Source organism: Bos mutus, chromosome 7 (genome assembly GCF_027580195.1).
Source record: "Bos mutus isolate GX-2022 chromosome 7, NWIPB_WYAK_1.1, whole genome shotgun sequence".
NCBI lineage: Eukaryota > Metazoa > Chordata > Mammalia > Artiodactyla > Bovidae > Bos > Bos mutus.
The window spans coordinates 62,482,838-62,507,118 of NC_091623.1; the positions used below are offsets into that span (position 1 = coordinate 62,482,838).

At 40.3% G+C, this 24,281-nt stretch overlaps 1 protein-coding gene across 1 annotated transcript in view; it reads left to right on the forward strand.

Annotated features, from left to right (window-relative positions):
* The window catches only part of MEIKIN (meiotic kinetochore factor), a 139,441-nt gene that overhangs the window by 82,236 nt on the left and 32,924 nt on the right, over positions 1–24,281 (forward strand). The gene's annotated exons all lie outside the window — the stretch shown is intronic.

Below are 24,281 nucleotides of genomic sequence, written 5' to 3' on the forward strand. Positions count from 1 at the left end.
GCCTTGGGTTTATCCTGTTTGGGACTCTCTGGGTTTCTTGGACTTGGGTGATTATTTCCTTCCCCATTTTAGGGAAGTTTTCAACTATTATCTCCTCAAATATTTTCTCATGGTCTTTCTTTTTGTCTTCTTCTTCTGGGACCCCTATGATTCGAATGTTGTAGCGTTTAATATTGTCCTGGAGGTCTCTGAGATTGTCCTCATTTCTTTTAATTCGTTTTTCTTTTATCCTCTCTGATTCATTTATTTCTACCATTCTATCTTCTAATTCACTAATCCTATCTTCTGCCTCTGTTATTGTACTATTTGTTGCCTCCAGAGTGTTTTTAATTTCATTTATTGCATTATTCATTATATATTGACTCTTTTTTATTTCTTCTAGGTCCTTGTTAAACCTTTCTTTCATCTTCTCAATCCTTGTCTCCAGGCTATTTATCTGTGATTCCATTTTGATTTCAAGATTTTGGATCAATTTCACTATCATTATTTGGAATTCTTTATCAGGTAGATTCCCTGTCTCTTCCTCTTTTGTTTGGTTTGGTGGGCATTTATCTTGTTCCTTTATCTGCTGGGTATTCCTCTGTCTCTTCATCTTGTTTAAATTGCTGAGTTTGGGGTGTCCTTTCTGTATTCTGGCAGTTTGTGGAGTTCTGTTTATTGTGGCATTTCCTCGCTGTGTGTGGGTTTGTATAGGTGGCTTGTCAAGGTTTCCTGGTTAGGGAAGCTTGTGTCAGTGTTCTGGTGGGTGGAGCTGTATTTCTTCTCTCTGGAGTGCAATGAAGTGTCCAGTAATGAGTTATGAGATGTCTATGGTTTTGGGGTGACTTTGGGCAGCCTGTATCTTGGCGCTCAGGGCTGTGTTCCTTTTTTGCTGGGGAATTTGCTTGGTATGTCTTGCCCTGGAACTTGTTGGCCCTTGTGTGGTGCTTGGTTTCAGTGTTGGTATGGAGGCGTTTGATGAGCTCCTGTCAATTAATGTTCCTTGGAGTCAGGAGTTCCCTGGAGACAGGGTTTGGACTTAAGCCTCCTGCTTCCAGTTATTGGTCTTATTTTTACTGTAGTTTCAAAACTTCTCCTTCTATACAGCACCACTGATAAAACATCTACATTAAAGATGAAAAGTTTCTCTACCATGAGGGTCACCCAGAGAGGTTCACAGCGTTACATGGAGAAGAGAACAGGGAGGAGGGCGTTAGAGGTGACCCGAATGAGATGAGGTGGAATCAATAGAGGAGAGAGTGGGCTAGCCAATAATCACTTCCTCATGTGCACTCCACAACTGGACCACTCAGAGATGTTCACAGAGTTATACAGAGAAGAGAAGAAGGAGAAAGGAGACAGAGGTGGCCAGGAGGATAAAAGGGGGGAATGAAAAGGAGGGAGACAGATCCAGCCAGTAATCAGTTCCCTAAGTGTTCTCTACCATCTGGAACTCACAGAAATTCACAGAGTTGGGTAGAGTAGAGAGGGGTTAGGGAGGAGACACAGGCGACCTGGTGGAGAAAAAGGAGAGTCCAAAGGGAGAGAGAGCAGTCAAGCCAGTAATCTCGCTCCCTAGTGAAAAATGGGTACTGAAGATTGGATTCTTCAAGGTACAAAATTGGTAACAAATACATAAAAGCAAAAATTAAAAATCTAGAGTAGAGTTTGGAATTTCAAAAATACAATGTTGAAGAAAAGAAGAAGGAAAAGAAAGAAAGAAAAAACGAACAAATAAAAACAAACAAGGTCACGAAAATTATAAAGAAAATACAGGTACAAAATTGATAACTAATACCAAAAAGCAAAAGTTAAGAATCTAGAGTAGAGTTTGGAATTTCAAAAATACAATGTTAAAAAAAAGAAGAAGAAAAAGAAAGAGAGAAAAAAACAAACAAAAACAAACAAAGCCGCAAAAATTATAAAGAAAATACAGGTACAAAATTGATAACAAATACCAAAAAGCTAAAATTAAAAATCTAGAGTAGAGTTTGGAATTTCAAAAATACAATGTTAAAGAAAAGAAGAAAAAAAAAAAAAAAAAAACAAGGTCAAAAAATTATAAAAAATATATATGAAGTTTGCTGCAAAAAAAAAAGGTCTTTTTTTTTTTGAGTAATAGGTTATAAAAGTGAAAATTAAAGGAATAATAGAGGACTTAGAATTTTTTTAAATTAAAAAAAAAAAAAGAAAGAATGATCGTAAAAATAGTAAAAAATATATCTAGGACTTTCTCTGGTTTTGTTGTGAGTATTGTGGGTTCAGTTCATTTTTGGCTAGTTCCTTGGTCCGACTTATATTTCTCAAGATAGGCACCTTCCTATGTAGTCGGTAGTAACCACAGGGTTTTAATCTATTGCCTGTAGCTTCCAAGGCATTTCCCTCTGTTATAACTTCTTCTGTTTGCTGGTCTCTTCAGTGTCTGGTTTCTGCCCTGACACAAAGGGGACAGTGGAGGACACTTTTTTTTTTTTTAGGCTCACTTGTTCAGTCACACTGTGGGGAGGGAGGGAGGGATGCTACAAACAAATAACACTGGCGTGTGCTCGCAGTGCCTCAGCCACACTGGGTCTGCCCCCGCTCACGGCGCATGTAGCCTCCCTGCCCACACTGCTCAGGCTCTAGGTTGCTCTGCCAGGAACCATCTGAGGCCGGCCCTGGGCTGCCTGCACCTCCCAGGTCCAAGCCGCTCAGGTTCAGGCTCTCGGGTAGTCCTCAGAGGTGCAGACTCGATTGGGCCTGCGCTTTGTGCCCTTCGCAGGTCCGAGCAGCTCAGGTGATGAGGTGCTTGGCGAGCACGATTGCTGCGACTTATCACCTCCCCGCCGCTCGCCGCTTGGTTATCTAGGTGTACAACCAGCGCACCTTCTCAGGTAGATATTGACCATCCAGACCCCAAGAAGTTTTAGTTAGCAAAGAAGCCTGCTTACAGTTTTATAGATAATGTCTCTCTGGGGCTGTGATTGCCCCCTTCTAGTTCTGGCTGCCTGTCACCGGAGGGGGATGGTCTGCAGCCGGCTATCTCTGTTCAGTCCTTTGTTCCATGCACGGGCCTGGCGGTGTCTTAGGTTAGGGCTGGCTTTTCGCGTGGTAGATATCCCACAGTCTGATTTGCTAGCCCAAATTATTTCACTCAGATAGCGCTCAGGGTATTCAGGCCAGGTCCTTACTCTAAGCAATGCAGCCCACGCCGTGCCTCCCTGCCCAGCCCCCACCTGCTAATGGCATGTGCAGGCGTCTGTGCTGCTTCTCCACTGGGGGAGTTACCGTAGGTCTCGCAATCTGCGGGTTTTAATTGTTTATTTATTTTTCCTCCCTGTTATGTTGCCCTTTGTGCTTCCAAAGCTCGGCACAGATTCGGCAGTGAGAAGGTTTCCTGGTGTTTGGAAACCTCTCTTTTTAAGACTCCCTTCCCGGGACAGAATTCCATCCCTCCCTCTTTTGTCTCTTTTTTTGTCTTTTTTATTTTTTCCTACCTCCTTTCGAAGACTTGGGTTGCTTTTCTGGGTGCCTGATGTCCTCTACCGGCCTTCAAAAGTTGTTTTGTGGAATTTACTCAGCTTTTAAATGTTCTTTTGATGAATTTGTGGGGGGGAAAGTGTTCTCCCCGTCCTACTCCTCCGCCATCTTGGCTCCTCTACTAGCAGTGTTTGAAACTTGTTTCATTACATGTAACACTTAATATGGCCAGTCTTTTAATTTGAACCATTCTAATAGATATGAAGTGATATCGTAATGTGATTTTAATTTATATTTCCCTAAGGACTAATATGTTAATCACTTTTTCATGTGCTTATTTTGGAAAAGGAAATGGCAACCCACTCCAGTATTCTTGCCTGGAGAATCCCGTGGACAGAGGAGCCTGGTGGGCTGCTGTCCATAGGGTTGCACAGAGTCGGACACAACTGAAGCGACTCAGCATGCATGCATGCATTGGAGAAGGAAATGGCAATCCACTCCCATATTCTTGCCTGGAGAATCCCAGGGACAGAGGAACCTGGTGGGCTGCCATCAGTGGGGTCACAGAGAATCGGATACGACTGAAGTGACTTAGCAGCAGCAGCAGCACGTACTTATTTGACATCTGCATATCCTTTTTGGTGATATATCTGTTCCAATATTTTGTCTATTTAAAAAATTATTTGATTTTCTCATTGTAGAATTTTGAAAGTTCTTTACATATTCTGGATGCAAATCCTTTATGAGATATATGCTTTGAAGAATATTCTTCCAGTGGGCACCTTGTCTTTTCACACTATTTCTATTGTCTTCTTTAAAAAAAAAAAAACAAACCTTAATGTAGTATATTTTACATATAATAAAATTTACCCATTTAAAGTTTTACAATTAAATGATTTTTTGCAAATTTGGAGAGTTTAAGCATCACCATATGTCAGTTTTAGAACATTTTTTACCCACAATAAGATCCCTTATGCCCATTTACACTTAAACCCTGTTCTCAGCCCCAAGCAAATACTGATCTACTTTATGTCTCTTGAGTTTCCTTTTCTGGGCATTTCATATAAGTGGAATCATATAATATGTAATTTCTTGTGAAACAGTTTGAAGAACATAAATTTTTAACTTTGATTAAGTCCAACTTGTCAGTTTGTTATTGGGATATGCCTTTGTTGTCATATCTGAGAAATCTTTGCCTAACCCAGGGTCACAAAGGTCTTCTGTGGTTTCTTCTAGAAGTTTCATAATTTAAAGTTTTACATTTTTGCCTATGAGTTAATTTTATTAAATGATGTTAGATATGGATTCAGGTTCTTTTTTTGCATATTGACATTCAATTATTCTAGCATTTGTGAAAATTCTATCCTTTCTTCACTATATTGCCTTTGCACCTTTGCTGAAAAAAAAGTTATCCATATATAAGTATGGGTTTCTGTCTGGATTCTCTATATCGTTTCATTCATCTACTTGTTTATCTTTATACCAGTACCATGCAGTATTGAATAATGTGGCACTATAGTAATTCTTGATATCAGATAGTATTAGCTCTCTGACTTTGTTATTCTTTTTCAATTGGTTTGGCTTTTAGGTTCTTTGCACTTGTATATGAATTTTAGGATAAGCTTGTCAATTTTTACAAAAAAAAACAAGAAACTCTAATGGGATTTTGATTTGGATTGCATTGAATCTATAGGTTAATTTGAGGATAATTGACATCATAACAAGATTGAGTTTCCTATCTTAAGAAAAAAGGGCATCTGTCCATTTTATTTAGGTCTTCTTTACTACCTTAAAATTTTTACTAAACAGGTCATTATTCCCACCTGATGTCATTATTTCTCACCTAATTTTAATATTTCATATTTTTATGCTGCTGCTGCTAAGTTGCTTCAGTCGTGTCCGACTCTGTGCAACCCCAGAGATGGCAGCCCACCAGGCTCCCCCCTCTCTGGGATTCTCCAGGCAAGAACACTGGAGTGGGTTGCCATTTCCTTCTCCAATGCATGAAAGTGAAAAGTGAAAGTGAAGTCGCTCAGTCGTGTCCAACTCTGTGTGACCCCATAGACAGCAGCCCACCAGGCTCCTCTGTCCATGGGATTTTCCCGGCAAGAGTACTGGAGTGGGGTGCCATTGCCTTCTCTGATTTTTATGCTATTAATTTCTATTTCTCACTATTCATTGCTAGCAATAGAGATATACCTTTTTAAAAAATGATTCCTTTTTTATTTTTTTAACTTTTTATTTTGTATTGGGGTGTAGCTGATTAATAATGTTGTGATAGCTTCAAGTGAACAGTGAAAGGACTCAGCCATACATATACATGTATCCATTCTCTCCCCAAATTCCCCTCCCATCCAACTGATTCCTTTTTTAAAAAAATTATGTATTTTTGTTTGCACTGGGTCTTTGTTGCTGCCCAGGTTTTTTCTGGTTGCAATGAGTGGTGTCTACTCTTTGTTGAAGTGCACATACTTTTCATCACAGAGACTTCTCTTCTTACAGACACAGGTCTTAGGGATGTAGGCTTCAGTGGCTGAGGATGCGGGCTCAGTAGTTGTGGCTTGCAGGCTCTAGAGCATGGTCTCAAAAATTGTGGCACATGGGCTTGAGTTGCTCTGTGCTCTGAGTACTGAGCTTGAGTTGCTCAGTTGCTCTGAGACATGTGGAATCTTCTGGACCAGGGATCGAACCCCTGTCCCTGGCATTGGCGGGCAAATTCTTGTCCACTGCACCACCAAGAAGAAGTCCAATAAATATACCTTTTTGTTTGTTGATCTTTATATTAGTCTTCTTGGACTACCATAACAAAATACAATAGACTAGGGGGATTAAACAACAGAATTTTATTTTTTCAAAGTTTTAGAGGCCAGGAAGTCCACGACCAAAGTGCTGGCCTATTCATTTCCTGGTAGGGCTCTTTTCTTGTCTTGTAGGTGACCACCATCTTGCTATGACTTCACATGACCTTTTCTCTCCATGCAAAGAAAGAGAGGGCTCTGGTGTTTCTTTCTTTTCTTATGAGGGCACCAGATCTCTCAGATTGGGCCTCACCTTTATGAACTCATATCACCCTCTCATAGGCTCTATCTCCAAATACAATCTCATTGAGGGTTATGACTTGAGCATATAAACTTTGGAGGGACACAAACACTCATTTCATAATAAAGATACTATAAACTTGCTAATCTTAATTATTAGATCTAGTGGTATTTCCCCCTAAAGTTTCTGTTTGACCATGGGCAATTACGTTATCTGTGAATAAAAATAGTTGTACTTCTTTCTTTCCAGTATGGATGCCTTTTGTTTTTTCTTACATAATTGCACTGATTCCATCCTCCTGTACAAAGTTGAAAGAGAGCTGTAAGGAGAGCGGACATGCTTGCCTTGTTTCTATATTTTGATGAAAAGCATTTAGTAGTTCACTCTTAAGTATGATATTATCTGTAGGTTTTCTATATATTTTCTCTTAGTTTGGGAAAGTTACCTTCTATTCCTAATATGCTTGAGAGAGTTTATCAGAAATAGATGCTGCTGCTGCTGCTGCTAAGTCCCTTCAGTCGTGTCCGACTCTGTGCGACCCCGTAGACAGCAGCCCACCAGACTCTCCTGTCCCTGGGATTCTCCAGGCAAGAACACTGGAGTGGGTTGCCATTTCCTTCTTCAATGCATGAAAGTGAAAAGTGAAAATGAAGTTGCTCAGCCATGTCCGACTCTTAGCTGGATTTTGCCAAATGTAGCTTTTGTGTCTGTTAAGGTGATCGTAGGGTTTTACTTTTTCAGTTTGTTAATATGGTGAATTGATGATTGTAAATTGAATATAATGTATTGATTGATGTTCTAGTGTTAAACCAACTCTGCATCCTAAAGTAAACCCTATTTGGTTGTAATGTATTTTTCTTTTTATATATTATTGGATTTGATTTGCTTCAATTTTTGCATCAGTGTTCGTGAGGGTCTGTAGTTTTCTTTTAAAGTGTATGTAGCATTGAAATGTGCATATTATCATATGTGAAGTGGATTGCCAATCCAGGTTTGATGCATGAGATAGGGTGCTCAGGGCTGGTACACTGGGATGACCCTGGGGGATGGAATGGGGAAGGAGTTGGGAGGGGGATTCTGGATGGGGAACACATGTGTGCCCATGGCTGATTCATGTGGATGTTTGGCAAAAACCACTACAATATTGTAAAGTAATTAGATTTCAATTAAAATAAATAAAATAATTTAAAAAAATAAAGTGTATGTCTGCGTTTGGTATCAGAGTAATGATTAAGCTCATAAAACAAGTTGGGAAGTATTTCTTCCTCTTCCGTTTTCTGGAGAAGAGATAGTATTATTTCTGCCTTAAATTATTTTTGTTGGGTGGAATTCACTATTGAAGCCATATAGGCCTGGAATTTTCTTTGTTGAAAAGAAATGTTACAATTACTACCTTTTTCTGGAGGAGGGCATGGTTACCCTCTCTAGTATTCTTGTCTGGAGAATCCCATGGACGGAAGAGCCTGGTGGGCTACAGTCCATAGGGTCACAAAGGGTCAGACACAACTAAAGCGACTTAGCATGTATAACCTCTTTAGGGCTATTCAACTTATCTCTTTCTTCTTGAGAAAACTTTGGTAGTTTGTGTATTTCAAGGAATTTGTCCATTTCCTGTAAATTTATTGTCAAATATTTATAATATTCTCCTATTATTCTTTAATATATGGGCATCTGTAGTGATAGGAAAAGGCAATGGCACCCCACTCCAGTACTCTTGCCTGGAAAATCCCATGGACGGAGGAGCCTGGTAGGCTGCAGTCCATGGGGTGGCTAAGAGTCGGACACGACTGAGTGACTTCACTTTCACTTTTCACTTTCATGCATTGGAGAAGGAAATGGCAACCCACTCCAGTGTTCTTGCCTGGAGAATCCCAGGGATGGGGGAGCCTGGTGGGCTGCCGTCTATGGGGTCGCACAGAGTCGGACACGACTGAAGTGACTTAGCAGCAGCAGCAGCAGTAGTGATATAATCTTTCTCATTCCTGGTATTGATAATTTATGTCTTCTCTCTCTTTTTTCTGAGCAATCTGGTTTCTGCTCTGATGTTATTTTTTTTAGTCTGCTTAGTTTATGTTTAATTAGCTCTTCTTTTTTTACTTTTTTATTTTATTTTTTAACTTTACAATATTGTATTGATTAAGGTGAAAGCTGAGGTCATTGATATGAGACCTTTCTTCTTTTCTAATACAGTAGTTTTAATGCTGGGCTTGCCTGGTAGCTCAGCTGGTAAAGAATCCACCTGCAATGCAGGAGACCCCAGTTCAATTCCTGGATTGGGAAGATCCCCCGCAGAAGGGACAGGCTACCCACTCCAGTATTCATGGGCTTCCCTATGGCTCAAGCGGGAAAGGATCCACCTTTCAATGCAGGAGACCTGGGTTCGATCCCTGGGTTGGGAAGATTCCCTGGAGGAGGGCATGGCAACCCACTCCAGTGTTCTTGCCTGGAGATTCCCCATGGACAGAGGAGCCTAGCAGACTACAGTCCATGGGGTTGCAAAGAGTTGGACATGACTGAGCTACTAAGCACAGCACAGTTTAGTTCAACTATACATTTACTTCAACTACTGCTCAGATGCATCCCACAAGTTTTGACACAATGTGTTATCATTTTCATGCAGTTCAAATACTTCCCATTTTCCCTATGTATTTATTCTTTCATCCTTGGGCCATTTAAAAGTGTGCTATTATATAAATATCTGAAAAATTTCCAGAGATATTTCTGTTACACATTTCTAATTTCATGCCATGGTGATCTGAGACTGTACTTGATATGCCTAGATTCCTTTTAAATTTGTTGTTTTTGTTCAGTTGCTAAGTCATGTCCAACTCTGCGACCCCATGGACTGCAGCACATCAGGCTTCCCTGTCCTTCACCATCTCCCGGAATTTGCTCAAACTCATGTCCATTCAATCAGTGATGCCATCCAACCATCTCATCCTCTGTCACCCGCTTCTCCTCCTGCCTTCAATCCTTCCCAGCATCAGGGTGTTTTCCAATGACACAGCTCTTTGCATCAGGTGGCCAAAGTATTGGAGCTTCTGTTTCAGCATCAGTCCTTCCAGTGAATATTCAGGGTTGATTTCCTTTAGGATTGACTGATTTGATCTCCTTGCTGTTCAAGGGACTCTCAAGAATCTTTTCCAGCACCACAGTTCAAAAGCATCAGTTTTTGGGTGCTTAGCCTCCAGTGTTCTTGCCTGGAGAATCCCAGGGATGGCGGAGTCTGATGGGCTGCCATCTATGGGGTCACTTTACGACTGAAGCAACTTAGCAGCAGCAGCCTCCTTTATGGTCCAAATCTCACATCTGTACATGACTATTGGAAAAATCATAGCTTTGACTAGATGGACCTTTATCAGCAAAGTGATGTCTCTATTTTTAATATACTGTATAGGTTTGTTATAAGTTTTCTTCCAGGGAGCAAGCATCTTTTAATTTCATGGCTGCAGTCTCCATCCACAGTGATTTTGGAGCCCAGAGAATAAAATCTGTCACTATTTCCATTTTTTCCCCGTCTGTTTGCCATAAAATGTTGAGATATGTTTTATAACCCATATGGTTTATTTTGGTGAATGTTCTGTGTATGTGAGAATCATGTGTATTCTGCTTTTGTTGGGTAAAGTGGTCTATAAATGTCAATCAGTCGGGTTGATTGGTAGTGATGTTCAAGTAGACTATATCCTTGCTAATTTCTTGCCTACTTGGTCTATTGATTATTAAGAGATATTGAAATCTCTTACTGTAATGGTAGATTTGTCTCTTTCTCCTTTTAGTCCTATCCTTTTTTGTTTCACATATAAAATATGTGAATATTTTTATATATGAAAAATGTTTTATATGTGAAACAAAACCTCTGTTACTAGATGTATAAACATTTAAGAGTGGTTGGGATTGTTATATCCTCTTGATTAATTCATCCAGTTTATCATGAAAGGCCTTATTTATCCCTGGTAATATTCTTTGCATAGAAATCTCCTTTGTCTGATGTTAATATAGCTACTCTAGCTTTCTTTTGACTATTGTTAGCATGGTGTATATTTTTGTATCCTTTTACTTTAAAATTTGTTTTAGAAAAGTTTTAGTTTTGTAGCAAAATTGAGAGGAAAATTCAGTGAACTCTCATATCTTCACTACTCTCACACATGCATAGCCATAATTATTATGAATATCATTCATCAGAATGTACATTTTTAAATCAAGAATGAGCCCACATTAACATATCATAATCATCCAAAGTCCATAGTTTAAATTAGACTTCATATAGTCTACTTTTGCCTTCATTCTTTCCCAACATCACACTCTTCTCCAATGAGTCAGCCTTTCACATCAGGTGGCCAAAGTATTGGAGCTTCAGCTTCAGCAACAGTACTTCCAATGATTATTCAGGGTTCATTTCCTTTAGTATTGACTGATTTGATCTCCTTGTGGTCTAAGGGACTCTCAAGAGTCTTCTCCAGTACCACAATTTGAAAGCATCAATTCTTTGGCATTCAGCTCTCTTTATGGTCATTCAACTCTCACATTCATACAGACTACTGGAAAAACCATAGCTTTGACTATACAGACCTTTGTCTGCAAAGTGATATCTCTGCTTTTTAATATATTGTCTAGGTTTGTCATAGCTTTCCTCCCAAGGAGCAAGCATCTTTTAATTTCATGGCTGCAAAAAGAATTTTATTGCAAAAAACTGACAAAACAATTGTAATAGTAACATCAAAGGTCACTGATCACCATAACAAATATAATAATAATGAAAACATTTGAAAAATGTGTGATTTACCAAAATGTGACACACAGACATCAAGTGAACAAGTGCTGTTGGATAATGGTGCCAACAGACTTGCTAAACAGAGGGTTGCCACAAAACTTCAATTTATATAAAAAAATTATATATAGTACTAGCAAAATGCAGTAAAGCAGAGGGTAATAAAAATAGGTATATCTGTAATTATAATATCAGAGATAATCATGATGGTGTGATCACTCACCTAGTGATCACTCACCTAGTGAGGTCAGGTGGGCCTTAGACAGCATCACTACAAACAAAGCTAGTGGAGGTGATGGAATTCCAGTTGAGCTATTTCGAATCCTGGAAGATGATGCTGTGAAAGTGCTACACTCAATATGCCAGCAAATTTGGAAAACTCAGCAGTGGCCACAGGACTGGAAAAGGTCAGTTTTCATTCCAATCCCAAAGAAAGGCAATGCCAAAGAATGCTCAAACTACCCCACAATTGCACTCATCTCACACACTAGTAAAGTAATGCTCAAAATTCTCCAAGCCAGGCTTCAGCAATACGTGAACTGTGAACTTCCAGATATTCAAGCTGGTTTTAGAAAAGGCAGAGGAACCAGAGATCAAATTGCCAACATCCGCTGGATCATGGAAAAAGCAAGAGAGTTCCAGAAAAACATCTATTTCTGCTTTATTGACTATGCAAAAGCCTTTGACTGTGTGGATCACAATAAACTATGGAAAATTCTGAAAGAGATGGGAATACGAGACGACCTGACCTGCTTCTTGAGAAACCTATGTGCAGGTCAGGAAGCAACAGTTCAAACTGGACATGGAACAATAGACTGGTTCCAAATAGGAAAAGGAGTACGTCAAAGCTGTATATTGTCATCCTGCTTATTTAACTTATATGCAGAGTACATCATGAGAAACGCTGGGCTGGATGAAGCACAAGCTGGAATCAAGATTGCCAGGAGAAATATCAATAACCTCAGATATGCAGATGACACCACCCTTACGGCAGAAAGTGAAGAGGAATTAAAAAGCCTCTTGATGAAAGTGAAAGAGGTGAGTGAAAAAGTTGGCTTAAAGCTAACATTCAGAAAACTAAGATCATGGCATCTGGTCCCATCACTTCATGGCAAATGAATGAGGAAACAGTGTGAGACTTTATTTTGGGGGGCTCCAAAATCACTGCAGATAGTGATTGCATCCACAAAATTAAAAAACGCTTACTCCTTGGAAGGAAAGTTATGACCAACCTAGATAGCATATTCAAAAGCAGAGACATTACTTTGCCAACAAAGGTCTGTCTAGTTAATGCTATGGTTTTTCCTGTGGTCATGTATGGATATGAGAGTTGGACTGTGAAGAAAGCTGAGGGCCAAAGAATTGATGCTTTTGGACTGTGGTGTTGGAGAAGACTGTTGAGAGTCCCTTGGACTGCAAGGAGATCCAAGCAGTCCATCCTAAAGGAGATCAGTACTGGGTGTTCATTGGAGGACTGATGCTGAGGCTGAAACTCCAATACTTGGCCACCTCATGCGAAGAGTTGACTCATTGGAAAAGACTCTGATGCTGGGAGGGATTGGGGGCAGGAGGAGAAGGGGACAACAGAGGATGAGATGGCTGAATGGCATCATTGACTCCATGGTCATGAGTTTGGGTAAACTCCGGGAGTTGGTGATGGACAGGGAGGCCTGGCGTGCTGTGATTCATGGGGTCGCAAAGTCACTGAGTGACTGAACTTAACTGATAGGGTATTTTCAGTGCCTTAAATAACCTCTTGTCCTACCTATTCATCTCCCCTCACGTACCGCTGACAGCCATTGGTCTTTTAATTATCTCTACAGTTTTGCCTTTTCTAAATTGTCATATAGTTGCAATCACACAGTATGTAGCCTTTTCTGTTTGGCTCCTTTCACTTATTAGTGTGTATTTCAGGTTCCTCCATGTCTTTTCTAGGCTTAATAGTTCATTTCTTTTTAGGGCTGAATAATATCCCATTGTCTGGATGTTTATCCACTCACCTATGGAAAGACATCTTGATAACTTCCAGGTTTTGGCAATTAAGAATAAAGCTCCTTTTAGAAAACTACAGGCCAATATCACTGATGAACATAGATGCAAAAATCCTTGACAAAATTCTAGCAAACAGAATCCAACAACATATTAAAAAGATCATACATCATGACCAAGTGGGCTTTATCCCAGGGGTGCAAGGATTCTTCAATATCCACAAATCAATCAGTGTAATGCACCACATTAACATATTGAAAAACAAAAACCATGTGATTATCTCAATAGATGCAGAGAAAGCCTTTGACAAAATTCAACATCCATTTATGATAAAAACCCTCCAGAAAGCAGGACTAGAAGGAACATACCTCAACATAATAAAAGCTATATAAGACAAACTCACAGCAAACATTACCCTCAATGGTGAAAAATTGAAAGCATTTCCCCTAAAGTCAGGAACAAGACAAGGGTGCCCACTCTCACCACTACTATTCAACATAGTTTTGGAAGTTTTGGTCACAGCAATCAGAGAAGAAAAAGAAAAGGAATCCAGATTGGAAAAGAAGAAGTAAAACTCTCACTGTTTGCAGATGACATGATCCTCTACATAGAAAACCCTAAAGACTCCACCAGAAAATTACTAGAGCTAATCAATGAATATAGTAAAGTTGTAGGATATAAAATCAACACACACAAATCCCTTGCATTCCTAGACACTAATAATGAGAAAACAGAAAGAGAAATTAAGGAAACAATTCCATTCACCATTGCAACAAAAAGAATAAAATACTTGGGAATATATCTACCCAAAGAAACAAAAGACCTATATATAGAAAACTATAAAACACTGGTGAAAGACATCAAAGAGGACACAAATAGATGGAGAAATATACCATGTTCATGGATTGGAAAAATCAATATAGTGAAAATGAGTATATTACCCAAAGCAATCTATAGAATCAATGCGATCCCTATCAGGCTACCAACGGTATTTTTCAGAGAACTAGAACAAATAATTTCACAATTTTGTATGGATATACAAAAAACCTTGAATAGCCAAAGCAATCTTGAGAAAGAAGAATGGAACTGGAGGAATCAACTTGCCTGACTTCAGTCTCTACTACAAAGCCACAGTCATCAAGACAGTATGGTACTGGCACAAAGACAGAAATGTAGATCAATGGAACAAAATAGAAAGCCCAGAGATAAATCCACGCAGCTATGGAAACCTTATCTTTGACAAAGGAGGCAAGAATATACAATGGAGAAAAGACAATCTCTTTAACAAGTGGTGCTGGGAAAACTTGTCAACCACTTGTAAAAGAATGAATCTAGAACACTTTCTGACACCATACAAAAAATAAACTCAAAATAGATTAAAGATATAAATGTAAGATCTGAAACTATAAAATTCCTAGAGGAGAACATAGACAAAACACTCTCCGACATAAATCACAGCAGGACCCACCTCGCAGGATATTGGAAATAAAAGCAAAAATAAACAAATGGGACCTAATTAAAATTAAAAGCTTCTGCACAACAAAGGAAACTATAAGCAAGGTGAAAAGACAGCCTTCAAAATGGGAGAAAACAACAGCAAATGAAGCAACTGACAAAGAATTAATCTCAAAAATATACAAGCAACTCCTGCAGCTCAATTCCAGAAAAATAAAAGACCCAATCGAAAAGTAGGCCAAAGAACTAAACAGACATTTCTCCAAAGAAGACATACAGATGTTTAACAAACACATGAAAAGATGCTCAACATCACTCATTATCAGAGAAATGCAAATCAAAACCACAATGAGGTAGGTACCATTTCACGCCAGTCAGAATGGCTGTGATCCAAAAGTCTACAAGCAATAAATGCTGGAGAGGGTGTGGAGAAAAGGGAAGCCTCCTACACTCTTAGTGGGAATGCAAACTAGTACAGCCACTATGGAGAACAGTGTGGAGATTCCTTAAAAAACTGGAAATAGAACTGCCATATGACCCAGCAATCACACTGCTGGGCATACACACTGAGGAAACCAGAATTGAAAGAGACACGTGTACCCCAATGTTCAACACAGCACTGTTTATAATAGCCAGGACATGAAAGCAACCTAGATGTCCATCAGCAGATGAATGGATAAGAAAGCGGTGGTACATATACACAATGGAGTATTACTCAGCCATTAAAAAGAATACATTTGAATCAGTCCTAATGAGGTGGATGAAACTGGAGCCTATTATACAGAGTGAAGTAAGCCAGAAAGAAAAACACCAATACAGTATGCTGCTAAGTCGCTTCAGTCATGTCTGACTCTGTGCGACCCCAGAGACGGCAGCCCACCAAGCTCCCCTGTCCCTGGGATTCTCCAGGCAAGAACACTGGAGTGGGTTGCCATTTCCTTCTCCAATGCATGAAAGTGAAAAGTGAAAGTGAAGTCGCTCAGTCGTGTCTGACTCCTAGCAACCCCATGGACTTTAGCCTACCAGGCTCCTCCGTCCATGGGATTTTCCAGGCAAGAGTACTGGAGTGGGGTGCCATCGCCTTCTCCAATACAGTATACTAATGCATATATATGGAATTCAGAAAGAAGGTAGTGATAACCCTGTATGTGAGACAGCAAAAGAGACACAAATGTATTGAACAGTTTTTTGGACTCTGTGGGAGAGGGCGAGGGTGGGATGATATAGGAGAATGGCATTGAAAAATGTAAAATATCATATGTGATACGAATTGTCAGTCCAGATTTGATGCATGATACAGGGTGCTTGGGGCTGGTGCACTGGGATGACCCAGAGGAATGGGATGGGGAGGGAGGTGAGAGGGAGGTTCAGGACTGGGAACACATGTACACTCATGGCAGATTCGAGTCAATGTATGGTAAAACCAATACAATATTGTAAAGTAAAATAAATAAATAAATTTTAAAAAATGAATAATGCTTCTTTTAATATAGATGTGCAGGTTGTTAAAATTAATTTATTTTTGACTGCTCTGGGTCTTAGTGCAGCATGTGTATTCTTCAGTCTTCATTGTGGTATGAAGGATCTTTAGTTGCAGCATGTGGGATCTGTAGTTGTCGCAATGGGATTTATTTATTTATTTAAATTTTATTTATTTATTTTAATTGGAGGCTAATTACTTTATAATATTGTAGTGGTTTTTGGCATACATTGCCATACATTGAACTGAACTGAACTGATAGGTTTTGGGTTGTTGTGTTTTCATTTTCATTCGTTTCTATGCATATTTTGATTTCTTTTTTGATTTCTTCTGTGGTTTGTTGGTTATTCAGCACCGTGTTGTTCAGCCTCTATATGTTGGAATTTTTAATAGTTTTTCTCCTGTAATTGACAGCTAATCTTACTTCACTGTGGTCAGAAAAGATGCTTGGAATGGTTTAATTTTTTTTTTTAATTTATCAAGGCTAGATTTATATTCCAGGATGTGATCTGTCCTGGAGAAGGTTCCATGTGCACTTTAGAAAAAGGTGAAATTCATTGTTTTGGGGTGAAATGTCCTATAGATATCAATTAGGTCTAACTGGTCCATTGTATCATTTAAAGTTTGTGTTTCCTTGCTAATTTTCTGTTTAGTTGATCTATCCATAGATATGAGTGGGATATTAAAGTCTCCCACTATTATTGTGTTACTGTTAATTTCCCCTTTCATACTTGTTAGCTTTTGCCTTACATATTGCAGTGCTCCTATGTTGGGTGCATATACATTTATAATTGTTATATCTTCTTTTTGGATTGATCCTTTGATCATTATGTAGAGTCCTTCTTTGTCTCTTTTCACAGCCTTTATTTCAAAGTCTATTTTATCTGACAGGAGTATTGCTACTCCTGTTTTCTTTTAGTCTTCATTTCCAGCCCTTCACTTTGAGTCTGTATGTGTCCCTTGTTTTGAGGTGGGTCTCTTGTAGACAGCATATATAGGGGTCTTGTTTTTGTATCCATTCAGCCAGTCTTTGTCTTTTGGTTGGGGCATTCAACCTATTTACATTTAAGGTAATTATTGATAAGTATGATCCCGTTGCCATTTACTTTGTTGTTTGGGGTTCGAGTTTATACACCTTTTCTGTGTTTCTTGTCTAGAGAAGATCCTTTAGCATTTGTTGAAGAGCTGGTTTGGTGGTGCTGAATTCTCTGAGCTTTTGCTTGTCTGTAACGCTTTTGATTTCTCCTTCATATTTGAATGAGATCCTTGCTGGGTACAGTAATCTGGGTTGTAGGTTTTTCTCTTTCATCACTTTAAGTATGTCTTGCCATTCCCTTCTGGACTGGAGAGTTTCTGTTGAAAGATCGATCAGCTGTTATTCTTATGGGAATCACCTTGTGTGTTATTTGTTGTTTTTCCCTTGCTGCTTTTAATATTTGTTTTTGTGTTTGATCTTCGTTAATTTGATTATATGTGTCTTGGGTTGTTTTCTTTGGGATTGGAATGAAAACTGACCTTTTCCAGTCATGTGACCACTGCTGAGTTTTCCAAATTTGCTGGCATATTGAATGCAGCACTTTCACAGCATCATCTTCAGGATTTGAAATAGCTCAATTGGAATTCCATCACCTCCACTAGCTTTGTTTGTAGTGATACTTTCTAAGGCCCACTTGACTTCACATTCCAAGATGTCTGGCTCTAGGTGAGTGATCACACCATCGTGATTATCTTGGTCATGAAGATCTTTTTTGTACAGTTCTTCTGTGTATTCTTGCCACCTCTTCTTAATATCTTCTGCTTCTGTTAGGTCCATACCATTTCTGTCCTTTATTGTGCCCATCTTTGCATGAAATGTTCCCTTGGTATCTCTAATTTTCTTGAAGAGATCTCTAGTCTTTCCCATTCTGTTGTTTTCCTCTATTTCTTTGCATTGATCACTGAGGAAGGCTTTCTTATCTCTTCTTGCTATTCTTTGGAACTCTGCATTCAGATGCTTATATCTTTCCTTTTCTCCTTTGCTTTTTGCTTCTCTTCTTTTCACAGCTATTTGTAAGGCCTCCCCAGACAGCCATTTTGCTTTTTGCATTTCTTATTCTTGGGGATGGTCTTGATTCCTGTCTCCTGTACAATGTCATGAACCTCCATCCATAGTTCATCAGGCAATCTGTCTATCAGATCTAGTCCCTTAAATCTATTTCTCATTTCCACTGTATAGTCATAAGGGATTTGATTTAGGTCATACCTGAATGGTCTAGTGGTTTCCCCTGCTTTCTTCAATTTAAGTCTGAATTTGACAATAAGGGGCTCATGATCTGAGCCACAGTCAGCTCCTGGTCTTGTTTTTGCAGACTGTATAGAGCTTCTCCATCTTTGGCTGCAAAGAATATAATCAATCTGATTTCATTGTTGACCATCTGGTGATGTCCATGTGTAGAGTCTTCTCTTGTGTTGTTGGAAGAGGGTGTTTGCTATGACCAGTGCATTTTCTTGGCAAAACTCTATTAGCCTTTGCCCTGCTTCATTCGTTACTCCAAGGCCAAATTTGCCTGTTACTCCAGGTGTTTCTTGACTCCCTACTTTGAATTCCAGTCCCCTATAATGAAAAGGACATCTTTTTGGGTGTTAGTTCTAAAATATCTTGTAGGTCTTCATAGAACCGTTCAACTTCAGCTTCTTCAGAGTTACTGGTTGGGGCATAGGCTTGGATTACTATGATATTGAAAGGTTTGCCTTGGAAACGAACAGAGATCATTCTGTCATTTTTGAGATTGCATCCAAGTACTGCATTTCAGACTCTTTTGTTGACCATGATGGCTACTCCATTTCTTCTAAGGGATTCCTGCCTGCAGTAGTAGATATAATGGTCATCTGAGTTAAATTCACCCATTCCAGTCCATTTTAGTTGACTGATTCCTAGAATGTCGATGTTCACTCTTGCCATCTCCTGTTTGACCACTTCCAATTTGCCTTGATTCAAGGACCTGACATTCCAGGTTCCTATGCAATATTGTTCTTTACAGCTTTGGACCTTGCTTCTATCACCAGTCACATCCACACTGGGTATTGTTTTTTTGCACTCATCTCACATGCTAGTAAAGTAACGCTCAAAATTCTCCAAGCCAGGCTTCAGCAATATGTGAACCATGAACTTCCAGATGTTCAAGCTGGTTTTAGAAAAGGCAGAGCAACCAGAGATCAAATTGCCAACATCTACTGAATCATTGAAAAAGCAAGAGAATTCCAGAAAAACATCTATTTCTGCTTTATTGACTATGCCAAAGCCTTTGACTGTGTGGATTACAATAAACTGTGGAAAATTCTGAAAGAGATGGGAATACCAGGCCACCTGACCTGCCTCTTGAGAAACCTGTATGCAGGTCAGGAAGCAACAGTTAGAACTGGACATGGAACAACAGACTGGTTCCAAATAGGAAAAGGAGTACATCAAGGCTGTATATTGTCACCCTGTTTATTTAACTTATATGCAGAGTACATCATGAGAAACCCTGGACTGGAAGAAACACAAGCTGGAATCAAGATTGCCGGGAGAAATATCAATAACCTCAGATATGCAGATGACACCACCCTTATGGCAGAAAGTGAAGAGGAACTAAAAAGCCTCTTGATGAAAGTGAAGGAGGAGAGTGAAAAAGTTGGCTTAAAGCTAACATTCAGAAAACTAAGATCATGGCATCTGCTCCCATCACTTCATGGGAAATAAATGAGGAAACAGTGGAAACAGTGTCAGACTTTATTTTGGGGGGCTCCAGAATCACTGCAGATGGTGATTGCAGCCATGAAATTAAAAGATGCTTACTCCTTGGAAGGAAAGTTATGACCAACCTAGACAACATATTCAAAAGCAGAGATGTTACTTTGCCAACAAAGGTCTGTCTAGTCAAGGCTATGGTTTTTCCAGTGGTCATGTATGGATGTGAGAGTTGGACTCTGAAGAAAGCTGAGCACTGAAGAATTGATGCTTTTGAACTGTGGTGTTGGAGAAGACTGTTGAGAGTCCCTTGGTCTGCAAGGAGATCAGTCCTGGGTGTTCTTTGGAAGGAATGATGCTACAGCTGAAACTCCAGTACTTTGGCCACCTCTTGCGAAGAGTTGACTTATTGGAAAAGACTGTGATGCTCGGAGGGATTGGGGGCAGGAGGAGAAGGGGATGACAGAGGATGAGATGGCTGGATGGCATCACTAACTCGATGGATGTGAGTGAGTGAGCTCCGGGAGTTGGTGATGGACAGGGAGGCCTGGCGTGCTGCAATTCATGGGGTCGCAAAGAGTCGGACACGACAGAGCGACTGGACTGAACTGAACTGAACTGAACTGGGGTGTTTTGCCTTGGGTTTATCCTGTTTGGGACTGTCTGGGTTTCTTGGACTTGGGTCGCTATTTCCTTCGCCATTTTAGGGAAGTTTTCAACTATTATCTCCTCAAGTATTTTCTCATGGCCTTTCTTTTTGTCTTCTTCTTCTGGGACTCCTATGATTTGAAATTTGGCACATTTGACATTGTCCCAGAGGTCTCTGAGGTTGTCCTCATTTCTTTTAATTCTTTTTTCTTTTTTCCTCTCTGCTTCATTTATTTCCACCATTCTATCTTCCACCTCACTTATCCTATCTTCTGCCTCAGTTATTCTACTGTTGATTCCCTCCAAAGTGTTTTTGATCTCAGTTATTGCATTATTCATTATTGATTGACTCTTTTTTACTTCTTCTAGGTCCTTGTTAAACATTTCTTGAGTCTTCTCAATCCTCGTCTCCAGACTGTTTATCCATAACTCCATTTTGTTTTCAAGATTTTGGATCATTTTTTACTATCATTATTCTGAATTCTTTGTCCAGTAGATTCCCTATCTCCTCCTCTTTTGTTTGGTTTGCTGGGCACTTATCATGTTCCTTTACCTGCTTAGTATTTCTCTGCCTTTTCATCTTCTTCAGATTGCTGTGTTTGGGGTTGCCTTTCTGTATGCTGGAAGTGTGTGGTTCCTCTTTTTTGTGGAGGTTCCTTCCTGTGGATGGGGTTGGGTGAGTGGCTTGTCAAGGTTTCCTGGTTAGGAAAGCTTGTGTCGGTGTTTGGTGGGTGGAGCTGGATCTCTTCTCTCTGGAGTGCAATGAAGTATCTAGTAGTCAGTTTTGAGGTGTCTGTGAGTTTGATGTGACTTTGGGTAGCCTGTATATTAATGCTCAGGGTTATGTTCCTGCATTGCTGGAGAATTAGCATGGTATGTCCTGCTCTGGAACTTGTTGGCTTTTGGGTGGAACTTGGTTTCAGTGTAGGTATGGAGGCTTTTGGATGAGCTCTTGTCAATTAATGTTCCCTGGAGTCAGGAGTTTTGTGGTGTTCTCAAGTTTTGGATTTAAGCCTCGTGCCTCTGGTTTTCAGTCTTATTCTTACAGTTACCTCAAGACTTCTCCATGCATACTGCACTGATGATAAAATGTCTAGGTTAATGGAGAAAAGATTCTCCACAGTGAGGGACACCCAGAGAGGTTTGTAAAGTTACATGGAGAAGAGAAGAGGGAGCAGGGAGATAGAGGTGACCAGGAGGAGAAGAAGGGGAATCAAAAGGGGAGAAAGCAATCTACCCAGTAATCAATTCCCTGTGTGCTCTCCACAGCCTGGAACACCTGGAGAGGTTCACAGAGTTACATAGAGAAGAGAAGAGGGAGGAAGGAGATAGAGGTGACCAAGAGGAGAAGATGGGGAGTCAAAAGGAGAGAGACAGATCTGGCCAGTAATCAGTTCCCTAAGTGTTCTCCACAGCCCAGAATACCCAAAGAGATTCACAGAGTTGGGTAGAGAAGAGATGGGGGTGGGAGGAAATAGAGGTGCCATGAGGGGGAACAAAGAAAGTCAAAAGGGGGAGAGGACAATCAAGCCGGTAATCACAGTCCTAAGTAAAAATGGGTACTGAAGATTGGATTCTTAAAGGTATAAACTTGATAACAAATACCAAAAAGCAAAGATTAAAAATCTAGAGTAGAGGTTAGACTCTCAAAAATACAATATTTAAAAAAATCACGAAAATTATACAAAATTATATATGAAATTTGCTTTAAAAAATAGGGTCTTTTTTGGCAAAAATTTTTTTTAATTTAAAAAATGGTAATAGTAAAATATATCTAGGAATTTCTCTGGAATTGTTGTGGACAGTGTGGGGTCAGTTCAGTTTCAGATAGTTCCAGCTTATACTTCTACTCAAGGTCTATAGGCCCCTTCCAATGTAGTCGGTACTATCTACACGGGTTTAATCTATTGCACCTGTCACTTCCAAAGCGGTTCCCTCTGTTTATTTTGGCTTCTTCTATTTGCAAGTCTTTTCAGTGTGCCTGACACAAGGGGGCGAAGGTGGTCGCTTATTTGGGCTCACTTGTTCAGTTGTGCTGTGGGGAGGGAGGAACACTGCAAACAAATATCACTGGCGTGTGGGGGGAGTGCTCACAGTGTCTGAGCCACACTGGGTTTGCCCCCGCTCATGGCGTGTGTGCTTTCCCAGTCTACACTGCTCAGGCTCCCGGTTGCTCTGCAGGGGAACTGTCTAAAGTGGGCCCTGGGTTGCGTGTACTTCCCAGGTCTAAGCCACTCAGGTTCAGGTTCTTGGGTACTACACAAAGGCACAGACTCAGTTGGGCCTGCGTTTTGTGCCCTTCCCAGGTCTGAGCAGCTCAGGCGATCAGGTGCTTGGTGAGCGCACTCTCCCCAGGTGGGCAGTGTGTCTTATCACCTCCGCAGTCCCTGCGACCCTCCTGGTGGATGTCAACCGTCCAGGATCCCAGGAAGACTTGCTTAGCAACTGGGAGCCTGCTCGCAGTTTGGAAGAGGATGCGGTCTCTGGGGCCGAAACTGCCCCTCGCATTCCGGCTCTGGCTGTCACCCTCCTGCCTCTCTGCCTCTGGTGGGGGATGGGCTGGTCCGAAGCCAGCTAGCTGTCCTCTGATACTTGCTTAGTCCTTTGTTCTGCATGCGGCCCGCCAGTGCCTTAGGTTAGAGCTTTTAGTGGGAAAGTTCTTTCACTCTTTCTTTCTTTCTTTTTTTTTCTCTCTCTCTGGCTATCCCACAGTTTGGGTTGCTATCTCACGTTAGCGCCCTCAGATTGTCCTCAGGGCATTCAGGCCCCGTTCTTATCCTAAGCAATGCAGCCCGTGCCTCCCTGTTCAGCCCCTGCTTGCTGGTGGTAGACGCGAGCATCTGGGCTACTTCTCCAATGGGAGTTGCAGTTAGGCACATAATCTATGGGTTTTATTTATTTATTTATTTTCCTCCTGGTTATGTTGCCCTCTGAGGTTCCAAAAATCACTACAGACCTGCCTGTAAGAGGGTTTCCTGGTGTTTGGAAACTTCTGTTTCACAACTCCCTCCCTGGGACGGGTCTCCATCCCTAACTCTTTTGTCTCTCTTTTTATGTTTTATATTTTGTCCTACCTCCTTTAGAAGACAATGGGCTGCCTTTCTGGGTCCTGCCTTGCCTTGCAGACTGCCTTGCCTGGTGTCCTCCACCAGCATTCAGAAGTTGTTCTGTGGAATTTGCTCAGCGTTCAAATGATCTTTTGGTGAATTTGTGGGGGAGAAAGTGGTCCCACGTCCGGCATGTGGGATTTAGTTCCCTGACTGGGTCCTCTGCATTGAGAGTGTGGAGTCTTAGCCACTGGACCATCAAGGAAGTCCCCATGTGCAGATTTTTGTGTAAACATAAGCTTTCAAATGATTTGGATAAATACTATGGAATAAAATTGCTAGCTCAAATGGTAACTGTATGTTTAGTTTTTTAAAAAACACCAAATGGCTATACCATTTTTCAGGCCCACCAGCAAAGAATGAGAGTTCATCTTGCTCCACCTCTTCATCAACATATACTGTTTTCAATGTTTTGGAGTTTGGCCATTCTAATAGGTGTGTAGTGGCATCTCACCGTTGTCTTAATTTGCATATCCCTGATGTGGAAATATGGAGCGTCCTTTCATATGCTTACTTGCCATCTGAATATCTTCTTTGGTGAGGTGTTTGTTAAGGTCTTTGGCCCATTTTTTAATTGTGCTGTTTCTTACTGTTAACAGTTCTTTGTATATTTTGGGTAACAGTCCTTTATCAGATGTATCTTTTACA